General features: G+C 38.2%; 1 protein-coding gene across 7 annotated transcripts in view; it reads right to left on the bottom strand.

Moving 5' to 3' along the window:
- Positions 1-17,312, bottom strand: part of RPS6KA6 (ribosomal protein S6 kinase A6) — a 171,535-nt gene that overhangs the window by 115,146 nt on the left and 39,077 nt on the right. Inside the window, exon 1 of one of the 7 annotated variants that reach the window (XM_019932212.3) lies at positions 7,931-8,076. The exons of the other annotated variants lie outside the window; for them this stretch is intronic. The gene's annotated coding sequence lies outside the window, so the exon portion shown is untranslated. Of the gene's footprint in view, positions 1-7,930; positions 8,077-17,312 lie in introns of those variants that run through there. 7 annotated transcript variants of the gene reach the window in all.

Raw genomic sequence — 17,312 nt, 5'->3', positions numbered from 1 at the left:
AACGAAAAACCGAGCTTAAGGAATCAGGCTCCCTTCAGACTATACTACAAAGCTACAGTAATCCAGACAGTATGGTACTGGAACAAAAACCGAAATATAGATCAATGGAACAGGATAGAAAGCCCAGAGATAAACCCATGCACATATGGTCAACTTATCTTTGATAAACGAGGCAGGAATGTACACTGGAGAAAGGACAGCCTCTTCATTAAGTGGTGCTGGGAAAACTGGACAGGTACATATAAAAGTATGAGATTAGATTACTCCCTAACACCATACACAAAAATAAGCTCAAAATGGATTAAACACCTAAATGTAAGGCCAGAAACTGTCAAACCCTTAGAGGAAAACATAGGCAGAACACTCTATGACATAAATCACAGCAAGATCCTTTTTGACCCACCTCCTAGAGAAATGGAAATAAAAACAAAAATAAACAAATGGGACCTCATGAAACTTCAAAGCTTTCGCACAGCAAACAAAACCACAAACAAGACCAAAAGACAACCCTCAGAATGGGAGAAAATATTTTCGAATGAAGCAACTGACAAAGGATTAATCTCCAAAATTTACAAGCAGCTCATGCACCTCAATGACAAAAAAATCAAACAACCCAATCCACAAATGGGCAGAAGATCTAAATAGACATTTCTCCAAAGAAGATATACAGACTGCCAACAAACACATGAAAGAATGCTCAACACCATTAATCGTCAGAGAAATGCAAATCAAAACTACAGTGAGATATCTTCTCACACCAGTCAGAATGGCCATCTTCAAAAAATCTAGAATCAATAACTGCTGGAGAGGGTGTGGAGAAAAGGGAACACTCTTGCACTTCTGGTGGGAATATGAATTGGTAAGGCCACTATGGAGAATAGTATGAAGGTTCCTTAAAGAACTACAAATAGAACTACCATATGACCCAGCAATCCCAATACTGGGCCTATACCCTGAGAAAACCATAATTCAAAAAGAGTCATGTACCAAAATGTTCATTACAGCTCTATTTACAATAGCCAGGAGATGGAACTAACCTAAATGTCCATCATCGGATGAATGGATAAAGAAGATGTGGCACATATATACAATGGAATATTACTCAGCCATAAAAAGAAACAAAATTGAGCTATTTATAATGAGGTGGATAGACCTAGAGTCTGTCATACAGAGTGAAGTGAGAAAGAGAAAGACAAATACCGTATGCTAACACATATATATGGAATCTAAGAAAAAAAATGTCATGAAGAACCTAGGGGTAAGACAGGAATAAAGACACAGACGTACTAGAGAATGGACTTGAGGATATGGGGAGGGGGTAGGGTAAGCTGTGACAAAGTGAGAGAGTGGCATGGACATATATACACTACCAAACGTAAAATAGGTATCTAGTGGGAAGCAGCCGCATAGCACAGGGAGATCAGCTCAGTGCTTTGTGACCACCTAGAGGGGTGGGAAATGTAGGGTGGGAGCTAGGGAGATGCAAGAAGGAAGAGATATGGGAACATATGTATATGTATAACTAATTCACTTTGTTATAAAGCAGAAACTAACACACCATTGTAAAGCAATTATACTCCCATAAAGATGTAAAAAAAAAAAAAGAGTGAGATAGTGTAGTACAAAAAAAAATACTAGCTCAGGAAATCCAACAACACATTAAAAGGATCATACACCATGATCAAGTGGGATTTATTCTCAGGATGCAAGGATTCTTCAACATATGCAAATTAGTCAATGTGATACACCATATTAACAAACTGAAGAATAAAATCTATATGACCATCTCAATAGATGCAGAAAAAGCTTTTAACAAAATTCAGTACCCATTTATGATAAAAACTCTAAAGAAAGTGGCCAGAGGGAACCTACCTCAACATAATAAAAGCCATAAATGACAAACCCACAGCAAAAATCATTCTCAATGGTGAAAATTGTAAAGCATTTCCTCTAGTATCAGGAACAAGATGAGGATATCCAATCTCGCCACTATTACTCAACATAGCTTTGGAAGTCCCAGCCACGGCTATCAGAGAAGAAAAAGAAATAAAAGTAATCCAAATTGGAAAAGAAAAAGTGAAACTGTCACTGTTTACAGATGACATGATACTATACATGGAAAATCCTAAATATGCCACCACAAACCTACTAGAGCTAATCAATGAATTTAGTAAAGTCACAGGATACAAAATTAATACACACATATCTCCTGCATTCCTATACACTAAGAACAAAAGATCAGAAAGAGAAATTAAGGAAACAATCCCAATTACCACTGCAACAAAAAGAATAAAATACCTAGGAATAAACCTACCTAAGGAAGCAAAAGACCTGTATGCACAAAACTGTAAGATACTGATAAAAGAAATCAAAGATGACACAAACAGATTGAGAGATATACCATGCTCGTGGTTGGAAGAGTCAATATTGTGAAAATGACTACACTACCCAAAGCAATCTACAGATTCAATGCAATCCCTATCAAATTACGAACAGCATTTTTCACAGAATTAGAACAAAAATATTTACAATTTGTAATGGAAACACAAAAGACCCCGAATAGTCAAAGCAATCTTGAGAAAGGAAACCTGAGCTGGAGACATCAGGCTCCCTGACTTCAGGCTATACTATAAAGCTACAGTAATCAAGACAGTATGGTACTGGCACAAAAAGGGAAATATAGATCAATGGAAAAGGACAGAAAGTCCAGAGATAAACCCATGCACCTACAGTAACCTAATCTATGACAAAGGGTGCAAGAATATACAATGGAGAAAAGACAGCCTCTTTAATAAGTGCTGCTGGGAAAACTGGACAGCTACATGTAAAAGAATGAAATTAGAATACCCCCTAACAACATACATAAAAATAAGCTCAAAATGGATTAAAGACCTAAATGTAAGGCCAGACACTATCATACTCTTAGAGGAAACACAGCAGAACACTCTTTGACATAAATTGCAGGAAGATCTTTTTTTAACCCACCTTCTAGAGTAATAAGAATAAAAACAAAAATAAACAAATGGGACCTAAATAAACTTAAAAGCTTTTGTGCAGTAAGTGAAACCATAAACAAGATGAAAAGATAACCCTCAGAATGGGGGAAAATATTTACCAATGAAGCAACTGACAAGGATTAATCTCCAAAATATACAAACAGCTCATGCAACTCAATATCAAAAACAAAATCCAATCAAAAAATGGGTGGAAGACCTAAATAGACATTTCTCCAAAGAAGACATACAGATGGCCAACAAACACATGAAAAGACACTCAACATCACTAATTATTAGAGAAATGTATGTCAAATCTACAATGAGGTATCACCTCACACTGGTCAGAATGGCCATCATCAAAAATCTACAAACAATAAATACTGGAGAGCGTATGGAGAAAAGGGAACCCTCTTGCACTGCTGGTGGGAATGTAAATTGATACAGTCACCATGGAGGACAGTATGGAGGTTCCTTAAAACACTAAAAATAGAATTACCATATGACCCAGCAATCCCACTACTGGGCATATACCCAGAGAAAACCATATTTCAAAAAGATACATGCTTCCCTGGTGGCGCAGTAGTTGAGAGTCTGCTTGCCGATGCAAGGGACACAGGTTCGTGCCCCGGTCCCTGAAGGTCCCAAATGCCGCGGAGCAGCTGGGCCCGTGAGCCATGGCCACTGAGCCTGCGCGTCCAGAGCCTGGGCTCCGCAACCAGAGAGGCCACAGCAGTGAGAGGCCTGTGTATCACACACACACACACAAAAGATACACACACCCCAATTGTTCACTGCAGCACCATTTAAAATAGCCAGGACATGGAAGCAGCCTATATGTCTATCAACAGAGGACTGGGTAAATATGATATGGTACATGTATACAATGGAATATTACTCAGCCATTCAAAGGACCAAAATTGGGTCATTTGTAGAGACGTGGATGGATGTAGAGACTGTCATACAGAGTGAAGTAAGTCAGAAAGAGAAAAACAAATATTGTATATTAACACATATATGTGGAATCTAGAAAAATGGTATAGATGATCTTACTTGTAAAGCAGAAATAGAGACACAGACGTAGAGAACAAGAGTATGCATACCAAGGAGGAAAGGGTGGGGGTGGGATGAACTGGGAGATTGGGATTGACATATATACACTACTATGTATAAAATAGATAACTAATGAGAACCTACTGTATACCACAGGGAACTCTACTTGGTGCTCTGTTGTGACCTAAATGGTAAGGAAATCCAAAAAAGAGGGGATATATTATGTATACATATGGCTGATTCACTTTGCTGTACAGCAGCAACTGACACAGCAGCCTAAAGAATCTATATTCCAAAAAAAAAAAAAAAAAAGGATGTAGGATGGGGCTCAGGCATATGTATTTTTTAAAATGTTCCCAGATGATTCTAATAAATTGTCAGAATTGGGGAACACTATTTAGGTGCTTCTAAGATATATAGTTAGATTGATAGATAGATGTGCACACAAATATATACACACATATACACACACACACACACAAATGGCTACTTATTACAGAAGTGCTGTTGTATTTGTATGCCACTAGCTCTTTTGTAGTGCCAAATTATCTGGTATCCTCCTGTTCCATCACTTCCAATATTGGTCTTTCTTATTTCATCTTCTCCCTGCCCCATCCTTGTCTATTGCCTAAAAATTCTCAGCTTTCCCGAGGTTATATTTATTGATGCTTACTATTAAAATATTCTTTTTTTTTCTCATCTGCAATCCTCCTTCCTCCCTCTACCTTCCTTTCTTCTGGTTCTGCACCATTCTGAAAGCTTAAGAGTGTCAGCAATCTAGCTCAAAATAAGGTAGTAATGTACTTATCAGTGATCCATTTGTTTTTCCTGAGTGAATCATCTTCCAAAAAATTCTTCCTATTCTGGTACAATAAAGTTGTGATATATCAACTTCTCTTCTCATAATACACTCTTTTCTCTATATTCTCTCACTCAAAAAATCAACAACATTCATGAAGCACATGCTATGTATCAGGCACTATACTACACACTGGGGATACAGAGATAAAATGTGGACTTGAGGAGAGCAAATGTTGTTAGAAGTATCATGTCCCTTAATAAAACAAAAAGGTATACAATATGTTATGGGATGAAACATGTCCCCTCAAATGCATATGCTGAAGTCCTAACCCATAGTACCTCAGAATGTGACTGTATTTGGAGATAGGGCCTTTAAAGAGGTAATTAAGGTAAAATTAGGTCAATAGGGTGGGCCCTAATCCAATATGACTGGTGTTCTTATAAGAAGAAGAGATTAGGCACAGACACACACAGAGGAAAAAGCATGTGAAGGCATAGGGAGAAGACAACCATCTACAAGCAAAGCAGAGAGGTCTCAGAAGAAACAAACCCTGCCAACACCTTGATCTCGAATTTGCCTCTAGAATTGTGAGAAAACAAATTTGTTATTTAAGTCACCTAGTATGTGATACTTAGTTATGACAGCCCTAGAAAACTTATACTCAGTATACCTAATCATAGGTATCTGTGTAAAAAAAGTTGGTACTATAAAATTAAGATTTAATGACTTTGAAATAGGGACTACTATTCTTTCCAACATCAAATGACAAATTTGAGGCAAGGATCATTATATGTTAGATGTTTTTTTTTTGATCTTCATAGTAATTGTTGATAAACAGAAAAACTATGAAGGCTTAACCACAACCAAAATAATGTGCTCTGACCTCTAAAATCTGCAATCATCTTTTTCAATTCAGGGAGCCAACAATGCTATAACACTGGAGAAACATACTGTGATGACAATCTATTAGGAAGCCATACTATATAACTCTATTACAACAGTTTCATAGGACTGTGGAACTCAGCATAGATACCCACAGAAAACACACAAAACAAAAGGAGGGATTTTTAAAGCCTAAATTTTTTGGTTTTTATGTAATAATGCAACATCCACCTACCTGTTCAAACATTTGCTTTATTTGTGGATAGATAGGCCAGTTTGATCACTCTGAAATTCCAAGAAGCATTAAAACTACAGATTTGTTAGAAGATACATGCAGAGCTCTGGAAAAGCATCTTGACATACCGTTTTCATGCAATGAATAATCCAGGGTCATTGAAAACCAAGCCAAGTGTCAGCATACTTTGAAAGAAGGCTAACAGTAATAATAATTTACATGTCAAAACGCCACTAGAGTGAACTAAACACATCAAATGATGTACACACTGGAAAGTAATTGCAGGATACTTAGGTTTGCAAAATTGTATCAATTTGTAGTGATGTCTGAAAAACAAAAAAGGGTGACAAACTAGTTCCCACTGGGGTTGGTTTATTCTATTCAATACTTACTAGAGTCAGCTCTTTAGTTCCCTCATATATAAAATGGGAATAAAACCTACCCAATCCATTTCAGATCTTGGTTATAAGAGTCAACTGAGAATTCTGAAACACCACAAAACACCTATAAAAATTAAAGCTATTAAACTTATTTGTACTATTAACCTTTGCATCCCTTGTGGTGCAGCATACAACTCCACTTTATAGTTGCTGCCCACCAACATTTAACTGAACAATAATTGTTTTGCAAATCTGTAGTAGAAGGGTTCCAATTATTATTAATTTTTAAAGAATTATTTATTTATTTATTTATTTTTGGTTGCATTGGGTCTTCACTGCGGCACGTGGGCTTTCTCTAGTTGTGATGAGCAGGGGCAACTCTTTGTTGTGGTGCGCAGGCTTCTCATTGTGGTGGCTTCTCTTGTTGAGGAGCATGGGCTCTAGGTGCGTGGGCTTCAGTAGTTGTGGCACGCGGGCTCAGTAGTTGTGGCTCACAGGCTCTAGAGTGCAGACTCAATAGTTGTGGCACATGGGCTTAGATGCTCCGTGGCATGTGGGATCTTCCCGGACCAGGGATCGAACCCGTGTCCCCTGCATTGGCAGGCGTATTCTTAACCACTGTGCCACCAGGGAAGTCCCCCAATTACTTTCTAAACAGGGTGAGTGAATAAAAAGCAGAAGCAAGCATCAACTTTGAAAGGGAAGAAAAATACTGAAGCAGAGAAAGGCTAAATGTCCATCAAAATGGAAAGACAAATAGTGGAACGAAAAACACCATATAAGGAGCAGACCCTCCATCTTAAAATACTCCCTACTTATGGCTACACAAAAGTTTAAGTAAAACACCCTTGTGAGACTATTTTTTAAAAGATTCTTATGAGAGATACACGTCAAGAATGGTTTCTAAAATTCGAAACTGATGGCTTAAAAATGTCAGGAAATCAGTTTTATTTTTTGAATATATATTTTCAGTTAAAAGTTACATTTACATTTCTGGATAATAAAAATATAAATCAAATTAGAGACTAAAATATTGCTGACCTTGTGCTAATAAAATATACAAAATCTTCTTTTAAAATTTCTAAAACACTGGTAGCATTAAAAATATGTACTTTATTTCAGGGAATGATAACCATTCCATACAAACTTTAAAAGTAAATATAGGGGAGACCTTCAAGATGGTGGAGGAGTAAGACGTGGAGATCACCTTCCTCCCCACAAATACATCAGAAATACATCTACATGTGGAACAACTCCTACAGAACACCTACTGAACGCTGGCAGAAGACCGCAGATTTCCCAAAAGGCAAGAAACTCCCCACATACCTGGGAAGGGCAAAAGAAAAAACAGAGACAAAAGAATAGGGACAGGACCTGCACCTCTGGGAGGGAGCTGTGAAGGAGGAAAAGTTTCCACACAATAGGAAGCTCCTTCACTGGCAAAGACAGGGTGTGATGGGGGGGAAGCTTCAGAGCCATGGTGGAGAGTGCAGCAACAGGGGTGCAGAGGGCAAAGCAGAGAGATTCCTGCACAGAGGATCAGTGCCGACCAGTACTCACCAGCCTGAGAGGCTTCTCTGCTCACCTGCCAGGACGAGTGGGGGCTGGAAGCTGAGGCTCCAGCTTCCGAGGTCAGATCCCAGGGAGACGACTGTGGTTGGCTGCGTGAACACACCCTGAAGTGGCTAGTGTGCCACAGCTCGCCAGGAGGGAGACCGGGAAAAAGTCTGGAACTGCCTAAGAGGCAAGAGACCATTGTTTCGGGGTGTAAGAGAAGAGGGGATTCAGAGTACTGCTTAAATGATCTCCAGAGATGGGCATGAGCCACGGCTATCAGTGCAGACACCAGAGACAGGCATGACACACTAAGGCTGCTGCTGCAGCCACCAAGAAGCCTGTGTGCAAGCACAGGTCACTATCCACACTTCACCTCCCAGGAGCATGTGCAGCCCATCACTGCCAGGATCCCATGAGCCAGGAACAACTTCCCTGGGAGAACACACAGCGCACCTCAGGCTGTTGCAACATTACTCCAGCCTCTGCCTCCACAGGCTCACCCTGCATTCCACACCCTGCCTTTCCCCCGACCTGTGTGAGCCAGAGCCTCTAATCACCTGGTACTTTAACCCCATCCTGTCTGAGAGAAGAACAGACGCCCTCAGTGGACCTACACACAGAGGCAGGGCCAAATCCAAAGCTGAACCCCAGGAGCTCTGTGAACAAAGAAGAGAAAGGGAAATTTCTCCCAGCAGCCTCAGGAGCAGCAGATTAAATCTCCACAATCAACTTGATGTACCCTGCATCTCTGGGATACCTGAATAGACAACAAATCATCCTAAAATTGAGGCAGTGGACTTTGGGAGCAACTGTAGACCTGGGGTTTGCTTTCTGCATCTAATTTCTTTCTGGTTTTATGTTTATCTTAGTTTAGTATTTAGAGTTTATTATCATTGGTAGATTTGGTTATTGATTTGGTTGCTCTCTTCCTTTTAAAATGTTTTTATATATAGCTATTTTTTTTTCCTTTTTCCCTTTTTGTGATGGTGTATGTGTATGCTTCTTTGTGTGATTTTCTCTGTATACCTTTGCTTTAACCATTTGTCCAAGGGTTCTGTCTGTCCGTTTTCTTAATTATGTTTTACATTTCTTTTAATTTTAATAATTATCTAAAATTTTTATTTTAATAACTTTATTGTATTGTATTATATTGTATGTTTTTCTTTCTTTCTTTCTTTTTTCTCCATTTTCTTCTGAGCCGTGTGGCTGACAGGGTCTTGGTGCTCCAGCCAGGTGTCAGGCCTGTGAGTCTGAGGTGGAGAGCCGATTGCAGGACATTGGTCCACCAGAAACCTCCCAGGTCTATGTAATATCAAATGGTGAAAGCTCTCCCAGAGCTCTCCATCTCAATGCTAAGACCTAGTTCTACTCAATGACCAGCAAGCTACAGTGCTGGACAAGCTATGCAAAACAACTAGCAAGACAGGAACAAACCCACACCCATTAGCAGAGAGGCTGCCTAAAATCAAAATAAGGTTACAGACACCCCAAAGATAAACCACCGGACATGGTCCTTCCCACAAGAAAGACAAGATCCAGCCGCATGCACCATAACACAGGCACCAGTCCCCTCCACCAGGGAGCCTACACAACCCACTGAACCAACCTTAGCCACTAGGAGCAGACACCAAAAACAAAGGGAACTACGAACCTGCAGTCTGCAAAAGGGAGACCCCAAACACAGTAAGGTAAGCAAAATGAGAAGACACAGAAATACACAGCAGATGAAGGAGCAAGGTAAAAACCCACCAGACCAAACAAATGAAGAGGAAATAGACACTCTACCTGGAAAAAAACAGAGTAATGATAGAAAAGATGATCCAAAATCTTAGAAATACAATGAAGAAGCTACAAGAAACGTTTAGAAAGAACTGAGAAGAACAAAAGAGCAAACAAACAATAATGAGCAACACAATAAATTAAATTTAAAATTCTCTAGAAGAAATTGACAGCAGAGTAACTGAGGCAGAAGAACGGATAAGTGACTTGGAAGATAAAACAGTGGAAATAACTACTGCAGAGCAAACAAAGGAAAAAAAGAATAAAAATAATTGAGGACAGTCTCAGAGACCTCTGGGACAACATTAAATGCACCAACATTCTAATTATCGGGGTCCCAGAAGAGGAAGAGAAAAAGAAAGGTATTGAGAAATTATTTGAAGAGATTATAGTTGAAAACTTCCTTAAAATGGGAAAGGAAATAGTCAATCAAGTCCAGGAAGTGCAGCGAGTCCCATACAGGATAAATCTAAGGAGAAACAAGCCAACACACATATTAAACAAAGTATCAAAAATTAAATACAAAGAAAACATATTAAAAGCAGCAAAAGAAAAACAAAAAGTAACATACAAGGGAATCCCCATAAGGTTAGCTACTGAACTTTCAGCAGAAACTCTTCAAGGCAGAAGGGAAAGTCAGGACATATTTAAAGTGATGAAAGGGAAAAACATAAACCAAGATTACCCAGCAAGGTTCTCATTCAGATTCGAAGGAAAAATTAAAACTTTGAAAACAAGCAAAAGCTAAGAGAATTCAGCAGCACCAAACCAGCTTTACAACAAATGCTAAAGGAACTTCTCTAGGCAGGAAACATAACAGAAGGAAAAGACCGACAATAAACCAAAACAATTAAGAAAATGGTAATAGGAACATACATATTGGTAACTACCTTAAACGTAAATGGATTAAATGCTCCAACCAAAAGACATAAACTGGACAAGTGGATAAAAAACAAGACCCGTATGTATGCTGTCTACAAGAGGCCCACTTTAGATCTAGGGACACATACAGACTAAAAGTGAAGGGATGGAAAAAGTTATTCCATGCAAATGGAAATCAAAAGAAAGCTAGGGTAGCAATTCTCATGTCAGAAAAACTGGACTTTAAAATAAAGACTATTACAAGAGACAAAGAAGGACACTACCTAATGATCAAGGGATCAATCCAAGAAGAAGATATAACAATTGTAAATATTTATGCACCCAACATAGGAGCACCTCAATACATAAGAAAAATGCTAAGAGCCTTAAAAGGGGAAATTGACAATAACACAAGCATAGAAGGGGACTTTAACACCCCACTTTCACCAATGGACAGATCATCCAAAATGACAAAAATAAGGAAACACAAGCTTTGAATTATACAAGATGGACTTAATTTATATATATATATATATATATATATATATACACATATACACACATATAAGACATTTTATCCAAAAACAAGAGAATACACTTTCTTCTCAAGTACTCATGGAACATTCTCCAAGATAGATCATATCTTGGGTCACAAATAAAGCCTTGGTAAATTAAAGAAAACTGAATTTGTATCAAGTATTTTTTCCGACCATAACACTATGAGACTAGGATCAATTGCAGGAAAAAAACTGTAAAAAATACAAACACATGGAGGCCAAACAATCCACTACTAAATAACCAAGAGATCACTGAAGAAATCAAAGAGGAAAAAAAATACCTATAAACAATTGACAATGAAAACAGGATGACCCAAAACCTATGGGATTCACCAAAAGCAGTTCTAAGAGGGAAGTTTACAGCAATACAATCCTACCTCAAGAAACAGGAAACATTTCAAATAAACAACCAAACATTACACCTAAAGCAACTAGAGAAAGGAGAAAAAAAAAAAAACCCAAAGTTAGCAGAAGGAAAGAAATCATAAAGATCACATCAGAAATAAATGAAAAAGAAATGAAGGAAACAATAGCAAAGATTAATAAAACTAAATGCTGGTTCTTTGAGAAGATAAACAAAATTGATAAACCATTATCCAGACTCATCAAGAAAAAAAGGGAGAAGACTCAAATCAATACAATTAGAAATAAAAAACGAGAAGTAACAACTGCCATGGCACAAATACAAAGGATCATGAGAGATTACTACAAGCAACTCTATGCAAATAAAATGGACAACCTGGAAGAAATGGACAAATTTTTAAAAACCACAACCTTCTACTGAACCAGGAAGAAATAGAAAATATGAACAGACCAATCACAAGCACTGAAATTGGGACTGTGATTAAAAACCTTCCAAGAAACAAAATCCCAGGACCAGATGGCTTCACAAGAAAATTCTATCAAACATTTAGAGAACAGCTAAAACCTATCCTTCTCAAAATCTTCCAAAATATACCAGAGGGAGAAACACTCCCAAACTCATTCTAGGAGGCCACCATCACCGTGATAACAAAACCAGAAAAAGATGTCACAAAGAAAGAAAACTAAAGGCCAATAACACTGATGAACATAGATGCAAAAATCCTCAGCAAAATACTAGCAAACAGAATCCCCAGCACATTAAGAGGATCATACACCATGATCAAGTGGGGTGTATCCCAGGAGTGCAAGGATTCTACAACATATTCAAATCAATCAATGTGATACAACATATTAACTAATTCAAGGAGAAAAACCATATGACCATCTCAATAGATGGAAAAAAAGCTTTGGACAAAATTCAACACCCATTTATGATAAGAACCCCACAGAAAGTAGGCATAGAGGGAACTTACCTCAACATAATAAAGGCCATATATGACAAACCCACAGCCAACATCATTCTCAATGGTCAAAAACTGAAACTGTTTCTTCTAAGATCAGGAAAAAGACAAGGTTGTCCACTCTCACCACTATTAATTAACATAGTTTTGGAAGTTTTAGCCACAGTGATCAGACAAGGAAAAGAAATAAAAGGAATCCAAATCGGAAAAGCAGAAGAAAAACTGTCACTGTTTGAAGATGACATGATACTATACATAGAGAATCCTAAAGGTGCTCCAGAAATCTACTAGGCCTAATCAATGAATTTGGTAAAGTAGCAGGATACAAAATTAATGCACAGAAATCTCTTGCATTCCTATACATTCATGATGAAAAACCTGAAAGAAAATTAAGGAAACACTCCCATTTACCATTGCAACAAAAAGAATAAAATAGCTAGGAATAAACCTACGTAAGGAGACAAGAGACCTCTATTTAGAAAACTATAGGACAATGATGAAACAACTTAAAGATGACACAAACAGATGGAGAGATATACCACGTTCTTGGATTAGGAGAATCAATATTGTGGAAATGACTGTACTACCCAAAGCAATCTACAGATTCAATGTACTCCCTATCAAACTACCAATGGCATTTTTCACAGAAGTAGAACAAAAAAATCCACAATTTGTATGCAAACACAAAAAACCCGAAATAGTGAAAGCAATCTTGAGAAAGAAAAACGGAGCTGGAGGAATCAGGCGCCCAGACTTTAGACTATATTACAAAGCTACAGTAATCAAGACAGTATGGTACTGGCACAAAAACAGAAATATAGATCAATGGAACAGGATAGAAAGCCCAGAGATAAACCCCGTCACATATGGTAACCTTATTTTTGAAAAAGGGGGCAAGAATATCCAATGAAGAATAGACAGCCTCTTCAATAAGTGGTGCTGGGAAAACTGGACAGTTACATATAAAAGAATGAAATTAGAACACTCCCTACCACCATACACAAAAATAAACTCAAAATGTATTAAAGACCTAAATGTAAGACCAGACACTATAAAACTCTTAGAGGAAAACATAGGCAGAACACTCTCTGACATAAATCACAGCAAGATCCTTTTTGACCCAACTCCTAGAGAAATGGAAATAAAAACAAAAGTAAACAAATGGTACTTAATGAAACTTAAAAGCTTTTGCACAGTAAAGGAAAACATAAACAAGACAAAAAGTCAACCCTCAGAATGGGAGAAAATATTGGCAAATGAAGCAACAGACAAATTAGTAATCTCAAAAATTTACAAGCAGCACATGTAGCTCAATATCAAGAAAACAAACAACCCAATCCAAAAATTGATTGAAGACCTAAATAGACATTTCTCCAAAGAACATATACAGATTGTCAACAAACACATGAATGGATGCTCAACATCACTAATCAGTAGAGAAATGCAAATCAAAACTACAATGAGGTATCACCTCACACCAGTCAGATGTCCATCATCAAAAGCTCTACAAATAATAAATGCTGGAGAGGATGTGGAGAAAAGGGAACCATCTTGCACTGTTGATGGGAATGTAAATTGATACAGCCGCTATGGAGAACAGTATGGAAGTTCCTTAAAAAACTAAAAATAGAACTACCATACGACCCAGCAATCCCACTACTGAGCATATACCCTGAGAAAATCATAATTCAAAAAATGTCATATATCACAGTGTTCATTGCAGCTCTATTTACAATAGCCAGGACATGTTAGCAACCTAAGTGTCCATCAACAGATGACTGAATTAAGAAGATGTGGAACATATATACAATAGAATATTACTCAGCCGAAAAGAGAAATGAAATTGAGTTATTTGTAGTGAGGTGGATGGACCTAGAGTCTGTCATGAAGAGTGAAGTCAGAAAGAGAAAAACAAATACCTTATGTTTACACATATATATGGAATCTAAAAAAGAAAATAAATGGTTCTGAAAAACTTAGAGTCCAGACAGGAATAAAGACACAGATGTAGTGAATGTAATTGAGGACATGGGGAGGTGGAAGGGTAAGCTGAAACGAAGTGAGAGAGTGTCATGGACATGTGTGTATATATATATATATATATATATATATATATATATATATATATATATATATATATACTATCAAATGTAAACAAGATAGCTACTGGGAAGCAGCTACATAGCACAGGGAGATCAGCTCAGTGCTTTGTGACCACCTAGAAGGCTGGGATAGGGAGGGTGGGAGGAAGACGCAAGAGGGTGATTCAGTTTGTTATAAAGCAGAAACTAATACAACATTGTAAAGCAATTATACTTCAATAAAGTTGTTAAAAAAAAGATATAGCCACTCTTTGCAACACACACACACACACACACACACACACAAAATTAAATATAAATGGGTCATAATCTACCAAATATGATACCTATGCTTATTTTGACAATGTAAAAAATTAACTCATTTCAGTCATCTACTAATGAAAAATCATAATGTATTTTTTCTAACCTGGAGAGTGTTTGGAGAATTATGGGACCAAATGGTGAAATATGATATCAGGTATGTTTTATCAGTGACCTATTACTGAATGCTTACCAAACGTGAAGGCTGTCTTCAGCCCTCAGGGAGATGGACAAATTCCTCATAACAAATCTAGACATATTAAAATTGTATTAACTATAATTCAGCTTTGCCAATCATATGCTATATATATGGAGTGTGGGAAGCATTTTATTTAATTTTGCTTGTTTTAATTGAGGAAATCAAATGGCCATGAAAGTCTAAAGTGACAATAATTTCAATGGAGCAGACTGGTTATCTAAAACACTCAATCACAAAGCAGCATCAGGCCAGGATAGGCAATAGGTAAACTTCAAATTTAAAGAATACTGTTTCAAAGAATCTATGCATCATACAGCAGTCTCTACAATCGACCATTATGTAAAAAAATAAAAAAAAAACAAAGCCACCCACAAAAAAACACACAGCTGCCAGCATCACATTGGAATAGACAACCACAACAAAAAATAAATAAATAAATAAAAACAAATCCTATATATGAAAATATTAAAAAGGGGGAAGATAAATTTATGTGGTTGAGAAACACTTAGGATTAGAAACCAAGATGGGGGAGTAAAAGAACGTGCTCTCACTCTGTCTTCTGAGAACACCAGAATCACAACTAGCTGCTGGACAATCATCAAAACGAAGACACTGGAACTCACCAAAAAAGATACCCCACATCCAAAAACAAAGGAGAAGCCAGAATGAGATGGTAGGAGGGCTGCAATCACAGTAAAATCAAATCCCATAACTGGTGGGTTGGTGACTCACAGACTGGAGAACACTTATACCACAAAAGTCCACCCACTGGACTGAAGGATCTGAGGCCCATGTCAGGCTTCCCAACCTGGAGGTCCAGCAACAGGAGGAGGAATTCCTAGAGAATCAGACTTTGAAGGCTACTGGGATTTGATTGCAGGACTTCAACAGGACTGGGGGAAACAGAGACTCCGCTCTTGGAAGGCACACAGAAAGTAGTGTGCGCATCGGGACCCAGGGGAAGGAGCAGTGATCCCAGGGGACACTGAAACACACCAAACTGCTAGTGTTGGAGGGTCTCCTGCAGAGGTGGGGGATGGCTGTGGCTCACCGTGGGGACAAGGACACTGGCAGCAGAAGCTCTGGGAAATATTCCTTGGTGTGAGTCCTCCCAGAGTCAGCCATTAGCCCCACCAAAGAGCCCAGGTAGGCTCCAGTGTTGGGTTGCCTCAGGCCAAACAACCAACAGGGAGGGAACCCAGACCCACTCATCAGCAGTCAAGTAGATTCAAGGTTTACTGAGCTCTGCCCAGGAGAGCAACAGTCAGCTCTACCCACCACCAGTCCCTCCCATCAGGAAACTTGCACAAGCCTCTTAGATAGCCTCATCCACCAGAGGGCAGACAGCAGAAACAAGAAGAACTACAATCCTGCAGCCTGTGGAAGAAAAACCACATTCACATAAAGGTAGACAAGATGAAAAGGCAGAGGGCTAGGTACCAGATGAAGGAACAAGATAAAACTCCAGAAAAACAACTAAATGAAGTGGAGATAGGCAACCTTCCAGAAAATGAATTCAGAATAATGATAGTGAAGATGATCCAGGACCTCGGAAAAACAATGGAGGCAAAGATTGAGAAGATGCAAGAAATGTTTAACAAAGACCTAGAAGAATTAAAGAACAAACAAACAGAGATGAACAATACAATAACTGAAATGAAAACTACACTAGAAGGAAGCAATAGAACAATTACTGAGACAGAAGAACAGATAAGTGACCTGGAAGACAGAATGGTGGAATTCACTGCTGTGGAACAGAATAAAGAGAAAAGAATGAAAAGAAATGAAGACAGCCTAAGAGACCTCTGCGACAAAATTAACCACAACAACATTCGCATTATAGTGGTCCCAGAAGGAGAAGAGAGAGAGAAAGGACCCGAGAAAATATTTGAAGAGATTATAGTCAAAAACTTCCCTAACATGGGAAAGCAAATAGCCACCAAAGTCCAGGAAATGCAGAGTCCCATACAGTAGGAGCCCAAGGAGAAACACACCGAGACACATAGTAATTAAATTGGCAAATATTAAAGACAAAGAAAACTTATGGAAAGCAGCAAGGGAAAAACAACAAAACTCACACAAGGTAAGTCCCATAATGTTAGCAGCTGATTTCTCAGCACAAACTGTACAAGCCAGAGGAGAGTGACATGATATACTTAAAGTGATGAAAGGGAAGAACCTACAACCAACATTACTCTACCTGGCAAGGATCTCATTCAGATTCGATGGAGAAATCAAAAGCTTTACACACAAGCAAAAGCTAAGAGAATTCAGCACCACCAAACCA

This window comes from Tursiops truncatus, chromosome X, assembly GCF_011762595.2.
Source record: "Tursiops truncatus isolate mTurTru1 chromosome X, mTurTru1.mat.Y, whole genome shotgun sequence".
Taxonomy (NCBI): domain Eukaryota; kingdom Metazoa; phylum Chordata; class Mammalia; order Artiodactyla; family Delphinidae; genus Tursiops; species Tursiops truncatus.
Note: the sequence above shows the minus strand (reverse complement) of the source record. Positions and strands in the feature narration are given on the sequence as shown.